General features: G+C 41.3%; 1 protein-coding gene across 4 annotated transcripts in view; it reads left to right on the top strand.

Annotated features, from left to right (window-relative positions):
- BMPR1B (bone morphogenetic protein receptor type 1B) overlaps window positions 1-18,487 on the top strand; it is a 234,429-nt gene that overhangs the window by 146,733 nt on the left and 69,209 nt on the right. Inside the window, exon 1 of one of the 4 annotated variants that reach the window (XM_042049634.1) lies at window positions 4,920-5,021. The exons of 2 other annotated variants lie outside the window; for them this stretch is intronic. The gene's annotated coding sequence lies outside the window, so the exon portion shown is untranslated. Of the gene's footprint in view, window positions 1-4,919; window positions 5,022-13,531; window positions 13,591-18,487 lie in introns of those variants that run through there. One more of the 4 variants, XM_042049637.1, reaches the window with a different exon arrangement.

The following is an 18,487-nucleotide window of genomic DNA, read 5'->3' as shown; positions in this document are numbered from 1 at the left end:
TACCAAGTACACAGATCTGTATAGCATCTTCCTTTATTTGTGCCGCAGCTCCACACAGAAGTAGAAAAGCAGCATCTTGACAACTAAGAAAATAGTGGAGCTAAATAAAACCAATGATTTAAATGTATTCCCTAGATTTCAAACAGAGAGTGTTTTTTTAACACAGATCTGATTTTTGAGCTGGTAGCAGGGCATGTATTTCAAGAGATGCCAGAAATATCTGCTTATAGGAGGCTGTGTCGTACTGTGGGCAGTGTTTGTGAGAAGAAAATGTAAGCACTTTAAAGATAAAATATTATGTGATGCCTTAAAAAGCTCAGGGTGTTTAACTTGTAATGGTGTATGCTTAAGTTAATGGTGATAAGAATACACTGCTAATTGGAGTGACAATTCAGTGGAACTGACCATCTTTACATAAAGTTCATGTTTCCTTCAGTTCTACTGTTTGATTGCACCCAGTGATATAAAAAACAATAAACACATGACCATTTTACAAACAAGGCTGGACTATTTCTAAATAGCTCTTGAACACACTGTTTCAGCTGTAAAAGTAGCTCAGAATTGCTTCTGCAGGTTTCTTGCTTGAAGGTTAGGGGCATTATGTTCTTGTATTGTGTAGACTGCGTGCATGAGTTGCTGCAAAGTTCATTATACTGCTAAGGCTGTCAGGGGTATTTATGGATATTCATGTGCAGTGAACCCTTGAACCTGAGCTAGTCATCTGAGCGTTGCTTGTCGTTAGAGTTGTGTTTATGCTTAACATTGGTAGCAGTATTTAATTGCTCCCTAGAAAAAATAATTGCAATTTGAACTCAGTTGTATAGTAGACAAGGGATTGCAAAAATGCCAGGCCCACAGGAAGGACTGTCCTTCTTACACAAGTATTAATTATTAGACTTCTGTTCTCAACTCCCGTTTCCAGAGTTTGGGAATGAACGTGGAACAAGTATATTATTCAAACTGTGCCATGTTCCACTCCCATTAAAATTAGTAATGGCAAAAATTGCGTGATGGAATTAATCATATTTCAAAAATATTTTCCAGGCATTTTTCATGTCAGCTGCAAATGGGAGAAAGGGTGATGATGCCATTTTGCAATGGAGAAGAGCGGAGCTCTCGCCTTATACTCATCTGAAGAGTTTCTAATTCAAAGTATTGCCATGTTATCCGTGCTAAAGTTTCAGTTCTCATAACCCAATATCAGATGGGAAAATCCTGCGTAACGCCTGGAATGCCAGCAGGGCTGTTATGGTCCTGAGGCGGGTGGTGCTCTACACGTCCTCAGAGCTGCGTTTTAGTGCTCTCCTCCCAGTGTGAAGGGAGTTTATATTTCTGTAACTCTAGTGGGGATTCCTTTGGCTTGACACAATCCTGGGAATGTCTTTCAAACCATGTACATACATAGAACAGATGGCTTTCATGGGAAGCAGGAACTACTGTTCAACATGTAAGAAATTTTTTTTTTTTCCATTTCTTGGTAGCTTTCTGACTTGAAAAAATCCTTCCACAGATACTGTGTAATGGGAACAGTATCTTGATTCTCTCCTCCATTCCTGCCTTATTTTCATTTTCCTGTCAAGCTCAAAAAAACCATTTTTTACATATTCTAAGGGTAGAGGTGGTTTTTTGAGCCTTAAATTCAATTGCTACTGAACTTTAGCATTTGCAATGAAAGCTGAATTACTGAAGCTTAGCCTTAGTGGAGAATTTAACAATACAGTTACTGTATTGTTCCTGTTCCTGTCCTCTCAGGCATCAGTGCCATCTGACCAAAACTCAGGAATGTAATTATTGACAGATATGTAGCTCCATATGGAAAATAATCTTTAGAATTTCATGCATTTTGCTTGCAATTTAATTAAATATTAACATTTTGTAGTAGCAGATAGCAGCATCAGTGAGTGATATGTTGTGACAGAATATAATATGAAGTGACCACATAAGATAATTAAAGATCATGCTGAATTTAATTTTCATGCTCTTGCACTTAGAAGCTTGTCGCCATAAATGGAGAGTTAATAAATGTTCTGCCCCCTGCAAACATTGCCTCACTAAATGGCTCTCCTTTCTTATAACCATGAGTTTGCTTTTCACATCGTGTGGCCTTATAGAACATGAACCTTTTTTGGGTACAGAGTAGCAATAAATAGACCGACTTTTGCTTTTGAGTGGGTACACTCCTCTGCACTCATCAGTCTGGCAGAGTTTCTCATAGATTTTGTTAATATTTCTCTAACTTGATAAAAAAAGTAAGAACGAGCAACCATCTAATAGAAAAGAAGAAAGCTTCAAAAATTTGGTGTGTGGGTATCTTTTTTAGTAAAAGTATTTGACCTTGAAAACATTTCCCAGTTACTACCACGACAAAGAACAGAAGCTGTAGGTTAATACTCAGCTGCCTGTACAACAATGAATTACAACCTACCATTAGAGAGGAAAAATAAGTGTAGTCTATTGTAATTCTTTAATTGAAAATGTATCATCATGGAATTGTTACTTGGATACCACTCAAATTCTTATGGAAATGTGTTTCCTTTCATTAGCAGGTCGATTTATTTGATGATATTACGGAATTGCAGGTTAATTTTCATCTACTATCCTTGTGTCATATTGATACTGTCCAGCTACATGTTTTAAATAAGCATGTGACTTCTAATGTCTAGTTTTTATTTCCCATCTGAATATTTGCCGGTGCTGGGATTAACATATTATCTACAGCCAGGGAACTAAATTAGCACGTTTTAAGGAGGTGCATCCAGAGAATATATCAAAAATAGATCAGCCAAAATGAATGAAAAACATGGTAAAACTGAATCTAGATATGAAAAACTTACTATGTCAGACCTGAGTGAATATAACAGGAATTGAGAGCATAAAACTGTAACATTTGTCTGAATCACTTCTCTTAAAGATAGTGGGGAATTGTTGAAGAAAAGCAGCTGCTGTCGTGTAAGATTTGGGAATCTCCCATCAATTTCTAGCTTTCATCAGAGTATGAGAATTACCACAGCTTGGTGATGGTTTAAGGTCATTGAGAGAGTGATGATACCAGAGTTGCCTCAGCACATGAGCTGACCATGTAGATGTTGCTGGATCATCCCAGCCAAACAAAAATTACCGGCATTACACTTCAGCCTCTGTCTTGGCTGGATGCTTTGGCAGAGGTGGATGGAGTTGCACCGGAGGCAGGAAAAAAGTCTGCAGTGTGTTAGCAGGTTTGTTCTATGGATGGAGCTGGAACCTGCAGGCCAAGGCAGTGCCCAGATGGTGCCCTGCAGCAGAGAAGGTGGTGGCGAGACTTGCACACTTTCAGTGCATGGGGATTTGCAACCAATTCTATTGTAAATAAGGTGTTGCAATTATGTAAAAAGTCTTAATCAGTGAATTCTCAGACACCAGAGGTTTCCTCAAGGGTCAGTACACAGGTTGCACTGTTAATATTTGCTCTCTTCCACACTGAGATGTAGGGAGAATTTTCAGCTAAAAAACTGTGAACTGCAGTAGCAACTCAGACTGCACACAGCCTATGCTGTGTGCTCTTAAGGGAGTAGGTTTATGCAAGAAAAAGTCTGTATAACCCTTAAAAACTGTATTTAATGCTTATTCAGAGTACTAGCAGGGCAATCATAAAAAGTGACACATTTATGGCTTAGATAAGATGAACTGTGCTTTGATCCTGCAAAGTTCTAGCATAATTCTCTGATGCTCAGCTTCATTCTTCCTGACAGCATGAGATATCCAGCATTCCCCCCTCAGTCCTTGCTCTTTCTGATGACCCTCAGCAAGGGAGCACTGGTGGCTGCTGCTTTGGGTGTGGAACGTGCCCACTAGGAGCCTGGTTTGTGATTACCAGCTAATTTTACATAGGCCACCCTAGAAGCTGTTGGAGAAATAAATCACTGCAGAGCTGTCCTGGATTTAAGCCACTGAAAGGCCTATAAAAATATTTGTTACCCAGATACCTGAGCTGGCCAGCCTTTTCTACAGACCTTAAACTGTCTTACACGTTTCGTGTTGCTCATTTTGGGTGGTTTTAGTCAGGCAGGTTGAAAAAGTATTTTTTGGCAGCTGGAGCAGGAAATGTGTATTTGCCATTTAAGTGCATGTAAATAGGGAAAAATCCTATTAAACTGCTATTGATGAGATGGCATGCAGTAAAATGAAAACTGACCATTTTGATACAAGTAGTTGATGCTACAGAGGTTTCTCTAATGCGGCCTAAAAATTGTTCCCATCTCAATCTCTTAGAGCAGTTTAGGACATCCCGGATTTTCTTTCTCTCAGTGCCTCATTTACATCTGCTTAGCACCCAAGGCTTCTCTGGGGAGGTCCCTTTCCTTGGAAATGCCTTCAGAACACCCACAGCACAGCTTGTAAGATCTGATAGAAGGCATATCTATAAAATAGGCCTCTTTTTGTCTCGCTTTTGTTTCACACTGTCCATTCTCCCTTGGGAGGTTTGTCTCCTCTCCTTAGGAATGGCAGTGATGTCTGAGCAGCCAACCTGGTTGTGGAGCCTCTCCCTGAGAACACAACTCCTTTGCAACGAGTACTTCCTAGGCTAGCAGAGAGAGGAACGTTCTACGTTGAAACAGAATGGTTTACAGGTAGAGGAGCTTGCTTGGCACATGCTAAAGATATTGGGGATTGCACTTCTAATGTGGTTTCTCAGCTGTAGAGAGAAACAGCAAAGAGCTGCTGCATCTCTGGATTTGTTCCAGCCCCTTGGTTGGGGCTGAGCTTTGGTTCCCTTGCACCCTCCTCTGTGAGGAGGGGTTTGGGTGACTTTTTTTTTTTTTTTTGCACAGAGATTGCTTAAGCAGCCAATCCTTGTTCCACTTGCCCCAGTGAAGGAAATCCTGTATGAACTGGAAAGTGTTAGAAAGGATTTAATGAGATTATCATGAACTGTTACTTAAAATCTTAAACCCGAAAGAAGCTGTGCTCTGTAACTGGGGAGAGGTGAAGGAATGGGAAGGACTAAAGAAGCTGTCTACTTATTTAAAGAGGCAGAGCCAGAGGTGGTTTTTTTTAATGTCTTAATATGCATTTTAGCTAAAAAAAAAGACACAAACAAGGAAACAATATGCTCCTCCAAAAAGGAGGGATATTGTGGAAGTCTAGTGTCTTTGTGTCTTCAAATTTAGATTTATTTTTGATAATATTGTAGAAGTAAGTGATACTGAAATTACTATTTGAAAATTCATTTGCCCAGTGGACTATGCAAGCTCCTACTTGCCTTCAAGCTCATCATACCAGTCAGAAGTGCTTCAGAGAGATCATGTTGTATCCACATCACATTAGGGACTGCTTTGAGGTTTGACATGTCTTGCGTTGTAATACATAGAATTTAGTAGCAATGGAGTGAAATTGGTTGGTCTTGGGTATTTTTTCTTTGTTTTGTTTTTGTTTTGGGGGAGTTTTTTCCTATCATGTGCTTGCAATGAATCTGTAAATACAGCTAAGACTTATTTTTGCTGCCAAGTCCTGCTTGCTGGGCTCTTGATGACATTGAAGTCACAAAATGCATTTACTTTCCATGTGTTTGGTTGGCTTCTGTGGTCTTTGTGTACCTGTAATGATAGGAAAGTTAAGAATAGTGGCTGTATGTTATGGAGTTAACCTCCCTGGAGACCTGGGTACCTAAAACCGGTGTGCCACTGTGGTTCCTCAGGGGGATCTGCTTGCAGTTAAACCTACGGAGCAATGTGATTGTAAACACAGGAACAAGTTTTGCTCAGAAAAAAAAGTTATTTCAACTGGAAATTGGTAATGAGTAAAGAGGTATGGGGTGAAAAATACCTTCAAAAAGCATTAGAGTAGGATTTATTTTGGCAGATGCCTATCTTGAATGTGTAGGATACTTTCCAAATCCATCAGACATGCTTTTGGGGTGGGAGTGGGGTGAATAAATCTATGTCTTTGTCCATTTATTCCTTGGGAGAATAGCTTGGAGGCTGAAATCCAAACTGTGCTGAAAGAAACTTCTGAAATATGAAATTATGTAGTGATAAGATACTGTATCAAGAGACTCTAGCATAACTTAATTGCTGAGAACACTTTATGGCATAGAAGTGTTGTTTATTGTTTTTATATACTCATTACTATAGTTTTCCTCAGTTATAAAAGCCCTGAAAAAATAGTGTGAAATGATTAAAATAATTTTTTGAGGGTAGTCTTCATGCACTCTTCCCCTCTGTACCAAAATATCCCACCAAGCCATCCCATCTCTGTTAGGCTTCCTCTTCTGTCCTCTTTCAGCCTCATTCTTTGGCATATTGAGAGGGAAAGGAGAAATGGAGATTTGGGAGGCATGGTGCTCCTGCCACCAGGAAGGCAGCAATAAGATACCTCCAAAAGTGGTTTTGGGTACAGTAGGCTTTGGAGGAAAGAGTGGCTTCAGGGAAAGTAAAAATAATTATCTAAATTAGCTTAAATTAGAAAGAATTGAGCAAAACTCTTAGAGATTTGCTAAATATGATACAAGTGTGCAGGTTAAAATATTTTTGGCAAGTGCACATTGTCAAATACAAAATCCTGGTATATTTCCAGAATGTTAAAATAAATCTGAGTGCAATAGGTATCCTTCTTTCCCTCTTGAATGAGTCAAAGAAATCTTCTTTCCGCAGTGAGAAAAGTGAGTAAAACATTTGACTCCAAACAACAGAGAGAGCTGATTTCTGAAAGTGACTGTCAGTGAGTGTCACATCCCTCCAAGAACACTCCATTTGCATCAGGATACCTCAGCTGATAAAAAGGTGCAGCAGGAATAGGTGGGTGATAAAATATGAGATGAACCATCCCTGAGAGGAACAAGAAACTTAAAATTTGGGGGATGGTTAGAGAGGACTTCAATAAGAGGAGACAGAAAAAGGAAAATAAAATAATACATATAAAAAGAAGAAGCAAATTGAATTCTTCCATTTAACCTTTTACATAATAAAAGACAGGAGACATCCCAATGAAATTAAAAAGCAATGCCTTTAAAAATTAATAAAAAGCAAATACCTTTTACTGGATACAGAAATATGGACAAACTGAGCTATTGCTCTGATCTGATGTGTCAGTGCAGAGATTGCTAAGTTATGTGGCCTTTTGAGGAAGTCTTTAGCTTCTGTAGCTGGGTACAGTTCTATTTTGCCACAGTCCGGGACATCTGGACAGAAGCCAGCCCTGGCTCAGCAGTGGGGTGGGTGCAGATGCTGTGGTCATGGTAGCTGTGGTAGATACATTACTGTGAGGTGGCTCTGTGGCTCCCACTTTGTGGGGACAACTTCCAGTTGGAGAACCATGTGCAGGTTCTCATTGCAAGATCAAGCAGAATATGACAAAACACTATAAATATTGGTTTCTGGTTTATTGGATCAAACACGTGTCCAAGGTTCTTTAATTTTATGATCTTGGTTCTTTACCCAAATACAGTCAGCCTAGCAAGGAGCTTTGGTAAAGCTAATGGTACAAAGTTTCTTCCCAAATTTAGATATTGATGCAGCTTGTCAGAGAAATGGATTTTTATTCATATTATTGAATAACCCATACTATAGGTAATGACATTTGAAACCAACAAATGAACATCTATGTGTGTATGTTTGTGTGTATAATTATACCGGTAAAAGAAAAATAATTTCTTTTGATCAAAATATATCAAGTTTTAAAGGCTACTTTCTATCCAAGGGGGAAAAAAACCCATGGACTCAATCATATTAGGCTGAGTAGGCCCTCTTAGGAGGATGATTATTTTTTTGGAACTTGTGATCCAAATGCTGTGTAGCCAAAAACTGCCTAATGAACACGTCAGTTAAAACTGAACACAGCCTTCTAGACTGGACACTAAACCTCAGCCCTTCCTTAGCATACCATATCCTGATCCCCACATGCGATGAGATGGATGGTTTGCTGTTTGTATTCGAAAGAGAATATGGTGCAACACATGATGCACAGCCACAGAAGGTCCTCACTAAGCAATGTACTCCAGAAGACAGTGTCTATGTTACTGCTGTGAATGGCTTCAATTAAAACCCAGTAAAACTGGTAGTGGATTTCTTCATGCTATCATCTTGGATATCATGCCTGAAAACCACATCCTTCTCAATATAGTTTTCCTGTGGTTTAGTCCAAAGGTCTTTTCACCTCTCTTGGCAGTGTGCTGCTCCTTTTTCTCAAGGATCAGTCACTTCTGATATATAACTAAGAAATAAATGGCCCTAAATTGGAAGAAAAAAACCTCAACCAACCAGCTCTGGAAAAGCAGCAGAACTTCCCCATGATGCATCATACTGTGAACTGATTTCCTAAACTGCAGCAACAAATCCTCCATCATCTAAAACTGAAAAGAGAAAACACACTGAACTCTCCATGGCATCCTGTCCAAGGGTTTTTTGATGAGTATTTGCATTTTTTACTTACTTACTTCCAGCCATATGAAAAAAATGCTTACTGTTAGCTTACTGTTTCTTGCTGGAGTCGCCAGCTGTGGAAGAAAGTAAGTTTACATAGCCTAAATAAGTTTTGGAGTTAAAAAGCATGATCTAGCAAAGCAAATCATACTTTGTTTTGCGACTAGTTTCATATATGGGGAATACTTTTGAGAGTAGTCCACATACATGGGGAATAAAAGGTGTTTGGGAGCTAGGTATGATGGCTTATTTGGGCAGTTTGTCTGTTTCCATGAAAGTCTGCAGTCTGTAGAGTCAGTTTCATCTGTAAGGATGATACTGGATGAGAATTTAGACTTTACAAATTAAGAAAAGCCCCACTGGTAAATACATTTCGGAGAAGCACCTGCATCACCTGCTCTGTGCTCTTATTTTCTCCCAACTCTCACAATTTCAAATGAACACGCAGACAAAAGCAGAAGGTTTATAAAACCAGTTGTAGTTCTTGTGAAACTGGGAAAGGTGCAACAGAGGTGTCAGTCATTACAACAGATGAAATGTTTTAGTCATCAGTGATGGTTATAGTATATTATTTATAAAAGCATGTGTTAATTTGTGGTAATGAGTAAAATTATTTGCATGTTGTAAACAAGAGATTCATGAGTTCTTAAGGAAGTGATTTGATTTAAGGTGTGTTTTGGAAAGACTCTGTTTTTAGGAATGATTTTGAGAACCCACTTTGTTTTTGTAAATATGGGGCAACTAAGAGCCAGAAGAGTTTTGGTTGTTTGGCTTTTATTTAATGGGCCTGACAAGCCTTTTGTTCACTTCCCCTCCTCCCGACAGTCTGCACACAGTCCACCCCAATTTGTTAAAGACGAATTGTTGCCCGTGGTAACTGCAGAGAATTTGTTGAAAAGAACACTTTTAGAAGACAATGGGCCCCAAATATACTGTGGCACAGCTTTAAACTTTATTAAGTCTGTCTTGGACTACCCTCTCCTCTCCTGAGTTAAGGGAAGAAAAGTTTGGCAGCCTCCATGCTGTGAGCGTGATTGATGCCTAGAACATCTGAGGGACTTTTGTGTCCACATGCTCTCCATGAGTGCATAATGTGTGAATACTCAAATAAGGTCAGCCCTTATCAGATGTAATCTAGGCCTGAAAGCAGATCAACAGTGACAGTCATACCCCATAAGTGAGAACACAAATCATCCTTGCGTGCTTTGGACAAGTTATGGGATTTTCTCCCTTGCTCCCATTTTACCCTTTCCAAATGGGGTGTGTGTATGTCAGAGGGGAGGGGAAACTTTGGCAGATCTCTGGAAAAGAAAAAAAAGACAAAACCCAGAGGAATACGTGCCTGGAATACTAGATAGTCCCCTCAGCTGGGCCACAGGGGCAAGGGGGCTGTGCAAGGCAGGGGCTGGCCCTGCACAGGTCTGGGGGGTGCAGCTGCTCTCAGGCTGCTGGGGGAGCATCCCCACTGGTAGAGCAGGGCAAGAGAGAAGAAATTTGGGCAAAAGAGGTTCAATTCACATCTCCAGTGCCTTTTAAGAGTCTTTTCAGGGATTTCTAAGCACGTCACAGCTTTTGTTGTCTGCCTGTCCCTGGGTTTGAATGCCTCAATTTTTCAAAGCGGAGCGAAAGCATCTTTTTATTCTTTTTGAGTTTGTGCTCCATGGAGGGGGATGCTGTATTTCACCACAAAGTGAAAAAAAAATTAGAGAATAATGCCTTAAATGAATTCATTTCTGCCAGCTTTCCTGGAGAAAGCAGATGTAAGCAGGTTTTATCTGAAGGAAGAGCCTTCCATTTGTGACTATTACTTACTGTAGTTTAAGTACTGGATTGTTTTTTATCTAGGAAAACAAAGACAGCAGCAGTGAAATGTTGTTAATTTAGACTTTCTTGGTTTGTCCTTCTGCTTAGAAAAGGATTTTAATGGGCAAAGAGCTTTTACAGAACACAAAATATATAGGGAAATAGCATAATTAGCAGGAAGAAAGAAAAGATACTGTTACATCATTGACAACATTAACAACTATGGAAACAATGATGTCATCCTCTAAGATGTGAAATATTTTTTCCCCACACTTATGATAACTTGAAAAATTTCTTCTTGTTTTTAGAAATATAATGTCCCTATCAGGACAATAATTCACAATACTTTTGCTTGCTTCTGCACTCTTTATATGGAAGTGTATAACACTGGTGTATTCCCAAGGACTGACTGGAAGATCCACGAACACTGAGAGCCTGCCTACAACCCTTGTAATTACAACGTATTTTTGCTTGCTTCATTTATTTGTTTTGCTTTGTGCTTTAGTAACAACAGGAGTGTCCAGCTGCTCCTTGAAAAGGCACAATAAAAAAGATTCCTTAGTTGCAGCTCACACCTTGAACTCTGAACAGAAACATGAGCATTCAGAAACATTCTCTTCCCTTTGCTGTGCTGTCACCTCTTTGCTCTGCTGAATGGGACAGTGTTTCTTGCGGTAAGGTGTGAAACTCTGGAATACAAGACAGGAGATGAAGCCTCTTCTGTAATCAAATTCATGACAATGTGTCCTGAGCTACCATACTACATGTTTCCCCACCACCTCGTTTTTCTTCAAAAAGTGATCAAGGTGTGTGTTAAAGTAATTCATGCTTTCTTTCTGGCCACTGTCCCGAAGAAGAATATCCCCTGATGCCCATATACCCTGTATGGATGTGCAAAGAACCACCTAATTTACACAGAGTCTGAGTCTAAAAGTGTCCTCCTGCCACCCCCACCCTAACAAACACCTGTTGGGCACTGATTTTAAACACTTGCTTGCTTCAGTCTGCACAAGAAGCTCCTTTCCTTGATGTATTGATTCTGCTGGCATCCTAAAAGCATCTCAGATGGATTCCCCATATTTTCAAAGGCAATCTTTCAGACTCAGACATTTGCTGCTCTGAATTCGTCTAGTCCTTTAAGGTCACACAGCTGAGGCTTGTGGTGCCCATCCCAAGTGTCCAAAACAGTGATAATCTTCTGTCTTGCATTCAAAAAGGTCATAGGAATGCCATCCTGTGTTTGACATAGGAAGAATGGTCTGCTCTGTAGTATACAATGTGTGATATGTGGCAATTTGGGATTTTTAATTTTACTAACAAATATTTTAAATGGTGTCAGCAGATGACAAAGCATTACTTTAAGAGGGTTTTTTAATAAGAATTTGGGAAGGAAATGTCTATCATGCTTTTAGAAGACCACATGCAGGTTAAATAGGAGTTTTAAAACAAAGGTAATTTTTCCCATGAAAACTGATCTGCGTGGAGCAAATTAGAATTAGAAGTCATATTAGAAAATAAATGGTAGAAAATAGTCATATTCTGCAATTAGAAGTCATATTAGAAAATAAATAGTTTAGATGCTACTGTGTTACTTTCTTGCTATATATTGCAATGAAAACGTGAGAAAGACTGAAAAATTATATTGACATAATGATTATATTCACATAAATTATGCTTTCCATTAATGTGCATGAAAATGGATGTCTGTGTTGCAGTTGCACTGTAAGTTGGTGTAGTAATCAAACAGGTAATAAGAGTTTTAAACAAAATGATGAGGAAAAAATTCCATTCATCACTAGAAAGACAAGAGTAATGCTCATCACATTTATGATACCTGGCCAGGGTCTGGTTTATGAATGCTGTGGCCAAATTGCTCTCAGTGACATGAATATGAATTCTATTCTGTTACTACTAATTGTTGTTTGGCAGCTGCTAGGCAGCCACTTCAAAGATTTCCATTCTGCTAGGCATCATCAGAGATGTGGATCTTCCCCAGAAAGTTTCAGGGGGATAACATGTTTGAAGCCAAATACCATTTGAAGCGTAGTAGTGGAATTTACCCACTGAGATACCAGGCTTCTGTAAGCTACAGCAGTCCAGTATCAGTGCCAAACTGAGCAAACATTGTCACAAGTGGCCTGATGAATCACAAACCCTACTTTTCCCATTCTTATAGACAAAAATAATAGTGGTCATTAATTAATACTATATACTGATTAGGAGTTTAATTGAAAATACCTAGCTTACCCCTGCTCATTTTTTTTTGGGGGGGCGCTGGGCGGTTTGCTTAGTGGTAGTTGGGAGCCTCTTTTTATTATGGTACATCAGTTTGAAAATTTTCCCATTATATTGCTGCATTTTGAAGTGTTTTAAGGATCTCACCTGTGTTTTGCTCAAGAACATGGACCACATACTTCTGCTGCTTGATGGCGTAAGACTCGCTTAAAACGTGTTCCTGTTATAAGGGGCGGATGTGTAGATTGTTCAAAAGCTGTGTGGATGTGGCGCTAGGGGATGTGGTTTAGTGGTGAACATGATGGTGCTAGGTTAACTGTTGGACTTGCTGATCTTAGAGGTCTCTTCAGAATTTATCTGATTCAATGATTCTGTGGGTTTGCATCCATTGATGACCTGCTGACGTAGAGGTCTATAAAACCTAGCCATAGATGAGGTGGCTTTGCTTTAGTGCGCGCAGCGGAGGAGTGACACAACTGCTGTGCATGTGTGCCCGTGAGGGGCGAGGTTAAATCCGTATGTGTGGCTGATTCACTAACAGGCTTATAGGGAAATCCTGCACTTCGCAAATATTCGAGCAGCTCATTTAGTCCTTGAATAATGACACCAGCTCGGAAGGTGTTCGTAGCAGTTGTGCGGTGACAAGCTGCAGGGAGGGTGCCCGTTCTGAAACCGCGCCGGGCAGGAGCGGCGGTGTCGGTTCCTCCTCGTTCCCGGCTGCCATCGGCTGCTGGCGAGGGCTTTCTGCGCGGGGCAGGGTCGCGGTCCGGAGCGCGTCTTCCCGGGCCGAGGAGGCGTTTGGTGTGCGAAAGCCCGAAGGCGTTTGGCGGGATGGCTCCGGCTTCCTTGAGGGGCTGTGCCTGTGCCGGGGCAGGGCGAGCCCGGGCTACCTCTCCCGGCCGCGCCTCCCCCGCGCCGCCTCCGGCCCGGCTGCCCCGTGGTGTCCGGCGGCGGGGGCGCAGCCCGGCGGGAGGGCGCTGCCCCGCTGCCTCCCGCGGGCCCGCCGCCAGCGCTGCCCTGCTTGGCGGAGCCGGCCGGGGGCAGGAGCCGCCGGGGGCGGGGGCGCGGCGAGGAGGCGGCCGGGGCCGACGGGCGGAGCGGGGCCGGAGACGCGGCTCTCGCTGGGAGCCGGCGCGGCGCTGGCAGCACGCCCGAGGTGAGCGGGGAGGGACGCGCGGACCGAGGGGGGAGCGGGCGGCGGGAAGGTGCCCGCGGACGGGGCGAGGGGGAAAGGATTTTAGCTCCGGGCTGCCGCTCTGGTGCTGCTGCGTGCGGCGGTGCGGGTGATGCTCCGGAGGCGCACGGCGTGCGGGGACGGCCGGCGCGATGGGGCGGCGGGAGCTGCTGCTCTCGCTGCTGTTCGCTTTCTGGTAGTGCCACTTGGGGCAACTTGCACCGCTCAAAAGAAGTTTTAAAGAAGCTGAGTTATATTAGATCTTCCTTTAGAAATCTTGAGCGTTTCAGGCTTATGCTTTTTGTAACTTTTGTCTGGTTACCCCTTTTAAAAGCGAGGGGTTTTTTTATTAGTAGCTATGGACGTAGGAAACATTGTGCTGGTTTCATAGGAAGACCGAATTTGTTCATGTTTCAGTCTTAGAAGGAAAGCATCATGCTAATTGTAAGTGAAAATGCCGTATTTACCCATCAAGAAGCAAAAATTTGACATAGCTAATAAGAAAAGGAGACACTAATTAGCAGTAAATAGAGATTGCAGTAAGGCAGAATTGTGATTGACAGCAGAATCATAGTAGTTTTATTCATTATAGAGATGAAAATAAGGAATGTGTATTAGAGGATTTGAAACATACAAAAATTGCATTGAAAACAAGTTCTGGGCACAGTAAATGAGCTGACGTGTTTTCAGGAGGTTTTTTTGGGAACTTATAAATGTGCTTACAGTAGCACTTCATTCATGTATTGATCTTCTTTGGAAGAACTATGAAATTACTGTCATTGAAGACTTGTTTCTGTGTTAAGCTTCGTGTTTCTAGGAAACTGGTAAATAGTTTAATGAAGCACTCCTGGATGTTTTGGCTTGGATGTTTTCATTACCAAGCATTTAGCTAGCAAGCTGATAATCACATCTGAAAAATATGCATAGCAAGGAAGTTTTTTTCTTTTTCCCCATAAATTAGTCAGTTGTGTTACCCAAACAGGTGAACTTTCTGTGACTTCACCTACAGCGCTTGAGCACCAACCATGAGTTTCCCTGATGCTTGAGATGGTTTTACTCTGGCTTCCTTAGTAAGATATGCTAAAGCTAAGGAGCAGAAGAAGCAGAAGTGCAACTCGTGCAGTCCGTTTGTCCTGAAAGCTTTCATGTGGTGGGAAGTGAATGCAGTGTCCATGGGAGCAGCTGGGCTTGGGGAGAGCGTGGTAGATGGCAGAGCAGCAGCTGGTCTGCAGGAGTCCTAACCAAGTGTAACAGTGTGTGCAGTTCAGATTCAAGCTTGCAGTCCTTGGTCAGCATTTTCTCCTTGAATCACAAAACTGCGGTAGTGATGGTTTTTACCTAATGCTTGACTTCATTTTCAGGCATCACTGCAGAAGCTGTGTATGAGGCGTAGGAGTGAGAATGCCATACAGTTTGGCATGGGATTGACAAATTTTATGGATTTTGGATGATACTGAAAAACGAGTTTGAAACCATTAACTGGTGCTGTTCTTCCTAAGTGATACTTGTGTGACATGGAGACTCTGGACGAACTGCAGTCACACCTGACTGACCAGTCCTGAATATCTTTGCAGGGGCCCTCAGTATTCTGGCAGCACCCTCTGCTGCCGAAGTGGAGAGTGCAGCTGGGGCTGCATCAATTTCCCTGAAACCAGGAGTCAGAAATGTACCTGAGTCTTATTAGGTTCTCTGCTCCCTTTTAAAATTTTGATGAGTAAATGCTTTGACACTTTGTGCATGATCCCTGGAAATCAAGGGGGGTCCTAGATTATCCTCAGAGTTATCCATACCAAAATAATGTGCTCCTAAAGATCCTGACAATCTTGGTGCAATGACCTCCAAGGAAATCATATGTGTTCTGACTTAGGAACATCTGCAAGGGGGATTAGCAGATCTGTGGAAGAAATGCAGTAGGCTGCTGAGTGATGTACACAGAAAACCTGGGTTGTCCAGAAGAGACCAGGATTTTTCCCTCTCTGCAGAATTCCAGGCACAAATATGAGCATGCAAAAACTGTCAGAAGAAAAGATCCTCAGATACAGTGTCTTATCAACAGTGTAATTACTAGTGTCAGTAGGAGATTCCCAGTAATTTGAAACCTAGCTGCTTTTGAGTTCACTGTTTGCATTTGAAGTACATTCCCAACTTCCCTGCCAGTTGGGAGTCAAATCTTTTCTTGGTTTTTGAGCACTTGTCCAAGCTTTTTTATGAAATGCAACTAGTGTCTTGTGCAGCACAGGGTTTTTTCCCTCCCAAGGACTGTGTATTTCTTGTTTGCCAGCACCGCTCAGAGGGTGAGAGGCTTGTGCTGGGGAATCTTTGCCAGGGAGTGCCCAGTGGTTTCCCACAGGTGCTTTCAGCAGCTGCAGCCCAAAATCTTTCAGCAAATAAAGAAAGACAAAGTGATTGCAATTGAAGCTGAGTGCTTGAGGATAATTTTAGGAGCTAAATCTGTGGGGAAAAAAACCTTGGTAAGCTATGCATTATATAATTGGATTCTTTATGTATTTCTTTCTTTTTAATTGCATCACGGTAACACTTTCTTTCTCCTACTCTTTGGGTTGTGGGTCAGTTTCAAGGCCAGAAATCGTTATGAAAAGAGAGTTTAAAATGAAATTAAGAGGTCTTTTAAGTAATTCAGTCCATGCCTCAGGCTGAGAGCAAGATCTTGTAAAGCTTTAATAATTCTAGCTTAAATTTGCTTAGTAGATACATCTATTCTTTATTCCCTCAAAGCTTCTGTTTCCTTGCAGGATGATCACAGTGAGGACATGAATTACTCACCTGTGGAGTTTGCCTTTTGGCTGTACATATACCTGGGGAGATCCTGATGGTTCCACATGGTTACTAATATCAAATATAGTTAGATCTTTAATGTGATGGCTGATTTGCACTAGATGCTAGGAATTTAGTCAATCCCTCTGAAACACACATGTATTTTTACCAAGATTTGGCTTCCCTTCAGTGATGAGGAGACCACAGGTTTCCAGGCAATCGGTTCCACTGTCTCCTTATTTTCACCTCTAGAAAAATTAGTCTTAAGTGTTGTCTTTGTGCTAGCTCTAGCCCAATTCTATTTGTCTGGTCTTGAGTACCTCCAGTTACTTTTGCTGAACTTTGCTGTGCATTTTTCAGTCTCTCTGTATGTTCCTCAAAATGCAGGACTCAGACCTGAGCATTTCTTTATTTATGCAATTGCTTTTGTGCATGCATTGTTATAGCAGCTGAATATTGTGTTATGGTGTCTGAATAGCACCCCAGCTTCTCCCAAACATTTCTTCAACTTCTTAAGAATGTTTTTGAGTGTCAGCCTCATCCTCCAGTTCACATGGGATCTTACTTGTCTTACGTTCGCAAGGCCTATATTTTATCCTAGAGGGAATTGAAATGTTTTTGACGTGGTTTGTTCATGACCAATGTTGGCTGTTGCTAATGTCTGTTTGTTGGAGCATTTTTGGCTGAATTTAATCTTCTCTAAACTTGAGATCAAAGTGTAAGGAAGAAAAGCAGAGCAGTTCACTCAGACTGAACTGTGGGTCTTGTGTTCGGGCTTCTGGACCGAGCACTATTTTCTGCTTCTATCTTGCATTGCAAAATTAGGGTAATTTTCCAGGCTGGAATTCAAACTCAAGGAGATTCTTTCTGAAGAAAATATTCAAAAATTAAGTCAGAAAAGATAATGTTTGTTTGAAAACTGAATCATAAATAATGTAGGCCAAAAGCTAATTTAACTGAATGGTTAGAAAAAATGCTTACTTGAGCTCGATGATGCAACCTAGAGAGTTGTACTGTCAAGGAAACTGGTGGAAAAAGCTGTTCTTACCAAACCTGCCGCTTTGTTTTAAAAACCCTTTTATCCCATAATCTGAGCAAAGTTCAGCTCAAAAAAACCCAAACAAACAACAAAATCCCCCAAAAATGTATGTTTCATAAGAGGCTGAGTTTTGGGGCAAAATTGTAGGTTTGGCCCAATTTCTTTGCATCTGTCACTGTGTAGCTGTGTCAGTCCTATACGTGGAATGAAGTGTAAGCCATAACTTACTGTAAAAATGGAGCTTTACGAAAACCTTGAGATTTTCCTTCCCATCTTAGTCATATGGGGTGGAGGCAGGATATTGATTTGGCAGATCTTTCCATCTTCTCATATTACCACTGGTGGCATCCCGAGTGGGATGCTACAAATGAGCATCTTTTGAGTAGTCAGAAAGCTGACTGTGTTGCAGCCTTGTCCTCAAGTCATGTGTGGAAATCACAGAGAAGTCTTTCTGAATGAAAGAGTGTAGCACTTGTGAAAAACGTGGGGGAGAAAGTATGAGAAAATTGAGCAGGAACCAGTTGTATCTTCGAGGAGAAGCTTATGCCTATTTGCTCTCTGTTGTTGTACCCCAACTTCACACAGTGGAGTGACATACCAGCCTTTATGATTAATGGATCCAAAGCTGCAGAGACTTTGAGGAGAGGTAATTGTCAATTGTTGTTGCAATCTGGTGAATATATAAACCCGATGCAACGACATTTTTGGTCTAATTATTTGTCAGACAGTTCACTGCTTAAGGGATTTAGCAGGCAATACTGTACTTTGGTATAATCCAAAAGAATTTCGTGTTGACTAGCTGGTCTGGTTGTTGTCTGGAGAAGTGCCACCTCCACCTCTGACATTTGTTGCTCCTTCATGCATTTTAACACTTAGAGACTTAAAGGTAAAAAAATTGTGGGAATTAGGAGATAGGAGCTGACACAGTTTGGCTTGTTGAGTTGAAGGATGATTCAGGAAGCATGAGGATAGGTAACCCTTGGGCTGTGTTACTTCAGAGATAGCAGTGTGGTGTAGTTGTACAGCACTCATTTAAAGTAATAATGTTTCAACTGTAAACTGATC

This window comes from Corvus kubaryi, unplaced genomic scaffold (genome assembly GCF_017639235.1).
Source record: "Corvus kubaryi isolate FWS band 111438036 unplaced genomic scaffold, C.kubaryi_AGA036_p1.0 71, whole genome shotgun sequence".
Classification (NCBI taxonomy): Eukaryota; Metazoa; Chordata; class Aves; order Passeriformes; family Corvidae; genus Corvus; species Corvus kubaryi.
This window is presented reverse-complemented; position numbering and strand designations above follow the sequence as displayed.